At 50.4% G+C, this 6,194-nt stretch overlaps 1 pseudogene; it reads right to left on the bottom strand.

Moving 5' to 3' along the window:
• Positions 1–1,752: 1,752 nt before the first annotated feature.
• On the bottom strand, positions 1,753–3,022 carry LOC101047779 (TIMELESS-interacting protein pseudogene; annotated as a pseudogene).
• Positions 3,023–6,194: the final 3,172 nt, after the last annotated feature.

Below are 6,194 nucleotides of genomic sequence, written 5' to 3'. Positions count from 1 at the left end.
TCCCAAAGTGCTGGGATTACAGGCGTGAGCCACCTCGCCCAGCCAATGCTCTGCTGTTCAATCAAGAAGTTCCTGCTGTGCCCAACCAGGTTCTCTGGTTGTGGCTCATCCCCACTTTCTCCTCCGGGAGGTGGGAAACAGACCCGCACCAGGCCTGTCCCGACTGCCCTCCCTGGCCTGTGAGCCTGGGCCCTGTGTCCAGAGCAGGCAGCGGGAGAACCGGGGAGAAGGCCCCTGCCTTGTGCTCTGCCTGGCTCCAGCCTAGGCTTTCTCATCCCTTCTTCCTATCCCTCCCATCCTGCTTCCTCTACCTCCTTTGCGCTCTGCTTTCTATTGCTTTCTCCTTCCCTTGCCCTCCTCTTTCTAGGACTCTCACTTTTTTTTTTTTTGCAAGGTAATTTTTATTTTTACTTCTTTTTAAAAATGGGCATTCAGGCCAGGCGCGGTGGCTCATGTCTGTAATCCCAGCACTTTGGGAGGCCGAGGCAGGTGGATTGCGAGGTCAAGAGATCGAGACCATCCTGGTCAACATGGTGAAATCCCACGTCTACTAAAAATACTAAAAATTAGCTTGGCATGGTGGCACGCTCCTGTAATCCCAGCTACTCAGGAGGCTGAGGCAGGAGAATTGCCTGAACCCAGGAGGCGGAGGTTGCGGTGAGCCGAGATCGCGCCATTGCATTCCAGCCTGGGTAACAAGAGCAAAACTCCGTCTCAAAAAAAAAAAAAAATGGGCATTCATAGTTAATATATATGTACATCTTAAAACTTCACCTGGGCTACTCTGGGCACACTGTCCATGGGTTAGCCCTGCTCTGCAAGGAGCAGTAAAAAGCAAAATGCCGGGCACGGTGCCTCACACCTGCAATCCCAGCACTTCGGGAGGCTGAGGCGGGTGGATCACCTGAGATCAGGAGTTCAAGACTAGCCTGGCCAACATGGCGAAAACCCATGTCTACAAAAAATACAAAAATTAATTAGCTGGGCATGGTGGCGTGTGCCTATAATCCCAGCTACTTGGGAGGCTGATGCAGGAGAATTGCTTGAACCTGGGCGGTGGAGGTTGCAGTGAGCCGAGATGGCGCCACTGCACTCCAGCCTGGGTGACAGAGTGAGAGTCAAACAAACAAAACCTCCAACGTAGTGAAAAGAAGGCATTCAATGACAGACCAGCAGCAGAAACTGCTTATTGCCTGCTAATCAGTTCATATAAAACAAACACTAAAAAGAATAAATAGATTTAAACAAAGTGACAAGTATAATTATAAATAAATACCAGATTACCAGATTTTAAACAAGAATCTGTAAAAGTTTTACTATTTAAAGATTTTTACTCAGAGAAGAAAAAATGCAGCTGGGCGCGGTAGCTCACGCCTGTAATCCCAGCACTTTGGGAGGCCAAGCCGGGTGGAGTTAGAAGTCAAGAGTTAGAGACCAGCCTGGCCAACACGGTGAAACTCTGCCTCTATTAAAAATAAAAAAATTAGCTGGACATGGTGATGGATGCCCGTAATCCCAGCTACTCAGGAGGCTGAGGCAGGAGAATCGCTTGAACCAGGGAGGTGAAGATTTCAGTGACCTGAGATTGTACCGTTTCACTCCAGCCTGGGCATCAAGAGGGAAAATCCATCTCAAAAAAAAGAAAGAAAGAAAGAAAGAAAGAAAGAAAGAAAGAAAAGAAAAAATACGTAGTAACAGCAAGCTTTCAGGATGGTGAGTTGACAGACACATTTTCTCTTAAAGAAAACTTATCTAGCATTCAGTAACATTTCTGGATGAAGCATCAAGTTACTGTTGCACATTTTTAAAGACTGGTCCAGCAGTGTCTCCTCTAATTTTAATTCCTTCTCTTCATTTAAAGTATTAGCAGGAGCATCATTACATGGATTGTCTAGAATGTCTCTGTTTAATCCATTCGACTCCTCCTTTTGATCCTCATCAGTATTAGCCTCTTCAACTGCCTATGTCCTGGGTGTATTCATTAACATATAATTTCCTAGGGTATTACTCAGCAGCTTTGCCTGCCTTCTTTCTTTCTTTCTTTTTTTCTTTTTTTTTCCAGAGACAGAGCCTTGCTCCATCGACCAGGCTGGAGTACAGTGGCACGATCTTGGCTCACTGCCATCTCCACCTCCCTGCCTAAGCAGGGAGGTTCAAACGATTCTCCTGCCACAGCCTCCTGAGTAGCTGGGATTACAGGCACGCGCTGCCACATCCAGCTTTGTTTTTTGTTGTTTTGTTTTTGTTTTTGTTTTGTATTTTAGAAGAGACGGGGTTTCACCGTGTTGCCCAGGCTGGTCTCGAACCCTTGAGCTTAGGCAATCTGCCCGCCTCGGCCTCCCAAGTGCTAGGATTATAGGCATGAGCCACCACGCCTGGCCTTGCCTGCGTTCTTTCTTTCTCTCAATTTTTTGTTGTTGTTGATGCTCTTCTGTTAGGCTTCTACTGTACTTGACTCAGAAGCAAAAAGAAAAAAAAAAGGACTTGATGTAACTGCTACTGAATTCGATCCGTTTCTGACAAACTCATCTGAAATGATGAGTCTGCACAACTTCATTATTATTGCTAACACAATCTTCAGGCAAAATAGGGAAATGAAGTTGAATTTGTTTTAAAAAAGTCTGGACTTCCTTTTTATTTCCCAGGCATTCAACTCTGTCAGTAAAATCCTCAAATTGCAGTTTAGGGATTGCCCGTGTGCGCGTCCTCCGTGCATCTGATTAGCGTCTTCAGATCTTCAGCCTCGTGACCTTTACCTTTGAATTTTGCCTTATCAAATGCATGCCCTAAGGCTGGAAGTCCTCTCTCTGAAACTAATCTCTGAGCATCCAGCCTGGATATATTTCTTTCAGCTGTTTTCTCTGGAGGTGCAGGCACAGGTGCTCCACTTCCTGACTCTTCATCAGGCTCAGCTCCGTCACCGTCTTGTCTCTCCGGAGAGGCTGGAGGTGGGAAAGGAGGAAAGCTTCATCTTCTCATCATCAGGTAGGTCAGTCGTGCCATTCTCCTGTGTTTCTAGCATCTTTTCCTCTCATACAGAAAGCAGGGGCCACAGCACGGAGCTCTGGGGTTCTCACTTTCACTTTGCTTTTTTTTTTGTTTGTTTGTTTTTTGTTTTTGTTTTTTTTTGAGAAAGAGTCTCACTCTGTTGCCCAGGCTGGAGTGCAATGGCACAATCTCAGCTCACTGCAACCCCCACCTCCCAAGTTCAAACAATTCTCCTGCCTCAGCCTCCCAAATAGCTGAGATTACAGGCACGTGCCACAATTCCCAGCTAAGTTTTGTATTTTTAGTAGAGACGGGGTTTCGCTCTGTTGGTTGGGCTGGTCTCCAACTCCTGACCTCGTGATCTGCCTGCCTTGGCTTCCCGAAGTGCTGGGATTACAGGTGTGAGCCACCACGCCCGGCCTCTCTCTTGCTTTCTTGCTCTTTTCTCTCTCCCTCTCTCTCCTTTCTTCCATCTCCCCTTACTTTTCCTCCCACCCTCATCCTGCTCTCTCTCCCAAGCTCTCCAGCACTCCTCGCCTCATACCCATCATGTGGGCATCGCCCCAACTTGTTCCAGCAGCTCCTCAGACTGCCCCCAGCCACCCTGCTCCTCCCCAAGCGCTCCCGGCCTCATTGGTGGCTCCTCCACCCACCTCCATTGCTCAAGTCAAAACTGAGGGCTCATCCTGAGCTGATCAGTTGACTCTACCCTCCGGCCCGTTACTGCCTAGGCCCGTCTACCTCCTCACCTTCCCCAGGGCCCCGCTGGCTCCTCTTCCTGCCTCTGCTCCTGGCTCCCATCTTCCCCCAAAACCTCCCCTTAAGGGCCTACATGGGATCTTGGGTGAGGGCCCAGTGCTTTCTGGATAAAGTCCCTGCTCTGGAGCAAGACCTGTTGGCTCCTCCCCTCCCAGCCAAGCATCGTCACCACTTCCACGTGTCTGTGACACGCCTGTGTCCCCAGGGCCTCTGCACGTGCTGCCCACTCCGCCTGGAAAGCCTTGTCCCCCTGCTCCCCGATATGACAGGCACACACTCTCTTCCAGGCCACTCGGCTGACCAGGAGCTCCCTCTCTCACAGCCCCTGGGTTGTCCCTCAGTGCTTCCGTTTCTTGCCTGCCTCCCTCCAAGAGCAGGTCTCTGTCCAGCACAGAACGTCACACCCACGTCAGGAGTAAGATATCCAGGTAAAGACCAGGCTTGGTGACTCATGCCTGTAACCTCAGCGCTTTGGGAGGCTGAGGCAGGAAGATCACTTGAGGCCAGGAGTTTGAGACCAGCCTGGGCAACATAGCAAGCCTCATACCTACCAAAAACAAACAAACAAACAAAAAAAAAAAAAACAGAAAAAAAACATTAGCTAGCTGTGCTCGATGGTACACACCTGTAGTCCCAACTTCTCAGGAATGGAAGGATCGCTTGAGCCCAGGAGGTGGAGGTTGCAGTGAGCTATGATCACTGTACTCCAGCCTAGACAACAGAGAGAGACCTTGTTTCTAAAAAATAAATAAATAAATAAAAATTAAGAAGTCCAGGTAAAGAGTGGGCAGGAGGAATCCCTAACAGAGCCAAGAAGAGGCTACTGACATGGAACCCCAGAAGAGCAGAGCTGGGGAGTCCTCTGATATTATAAGCCCAACCCCTTCACTCCCGGCTGGGAGGCTTATCTCCTACCCGGGATCCTAGGCAGGTACCCCTAGACCCACAGGTGCTGGGTTGTTTGCTGTGGACACTCCCTGAGGCGGAAGCGCTGCCGCTGGTTGGGCCACCAGCGGACAGTCTGAGGCCGGCAGCCTGGAGTCTCTGCTGTCGTCTGAACCATCTTGCCCATGCGCTGAAAGGGAAGAACAGTAATCTCCCCGCGCCTGGCCCCTTCCCCTGCCAGGAGCCAGTGTTGCTCAAGAGAAAGGGGGTCTTTATGCCCACAGGCAGAAGGGCACCGCTCCCCTCCCGGTCCCCCACGATGTGCTCTGGTGAAAGGACTCTTTGTGGTGCTCCCTGAGTCTGGCCAGTGTGGACACAGAGCCCTCTTCAAGTGGGGGGCGGCGGCAGCCAGCTGGGGGTCTCTGTCTGGGTGAGGTCACAGGCCATGGCTAGGGAGGCCTCTGGGCCTTAAGAACCAAGGAAGAGGCCATCTGACAGCAGGAAATGAGAGAGGACACGCACTCACAGCGTGTAGGAGTCGGGAGAGACTTGCTGCGGCCTGGGTACACACCGGCTCTGTTCTTTCAACAGCCGCTGCAGGCTGAGCTTCTTGTGGAATTGGTCACGCAGGAGGCAATGCCCACCCCACCTCTCTGACCTTCTTCTCACCTACTCTCCCCTCACCCACTGTGTTTCGCAGTTTTGTGTGTGTGTGTGTGTGTGTGTTTAGAGATGGGGCCTCACTATGATGCCCAGGCTGGTCTTGAACTCCGGAGCTCAAGCAATCCTCCCACCTTGGCCTCCCAAAGTGCTGGGATTACAGGCGTGAGCCACCACGTTCAGTTGCGCCGTTTGTTTTTGTTTTTTTTAAGAGACAGAGTCTTACTGGAGTGCAGTGGCACAGTCACAGCTCACTGCAGCCTCGAGCTCCCAGGCTCAAGTGATTCTCCTACCTCAGCCTCCTGAGTAGTGGGGACTACAGCCACGTGCTGCTGCAGTAGACTTTTTCTCTGTTTCTTGAATCGGTTGGCACAGGCCCACCCCCAAGGACTTTGCAAATCCTGTGTTTTCCACTTAGAATGCTGTTCTCTGAGATGTTGGAGTTGCTCTTTACCTTCTCAAAGGGGCCTACGCAGCCCACTCCCCATCTGATGGCCCCTCCTGGCTCTTTTCATTGCCCTCTCACCTTCCAGCCTGCCATGTCACAGATTGTGCCTAGAAGTTCAATCCCCATCTAGAAGTTCAATAACAGAACATCCAATTCACTTACATTACGATCCAGGGCCTGTCATCCAGCGGGTGTCCAGTGAACCTTCATCTGAATGAATAAGTAGATCATTTCCTTTAATTAATCCTCCCTCCCATCCTGAGACAGAAGCACAATGATTCATTTACAGATGAAGGCTCTGGGAACTGAGGGATGTTTCCCAAGTTCCACAGTGAGAAAGAGCTAGAATTGGGATTCAGATTCAGGGCTGTCTGCCCCCCAGAGAGAATTGGAGTTGTCTGTTCCGCCTCACCTTGTACACTCGTGTAATTTCACCAATGTGCCTCCTACCTCC

This window comes from Saimiri boliviensis, chromosome 1 (genome assembly GCF_048565385.1).
Source record: "Saimiri boliviensis isolate mSaiBol1 chromosome 1, mSaiBol1.pri, whole genome shotgun sequence".
NCBI classification, from domain to species: Eukaryota; Metazoa; Chordata; class Mammalia; order Primates; family Cebidae; genus Saimiri; species Saimiri boliviensis.
The sequence above is the reverse complement of the archived record's forward strand: the minus strand, read 5'-3'. Positions and strand labels throughout refer to the sequence as shown.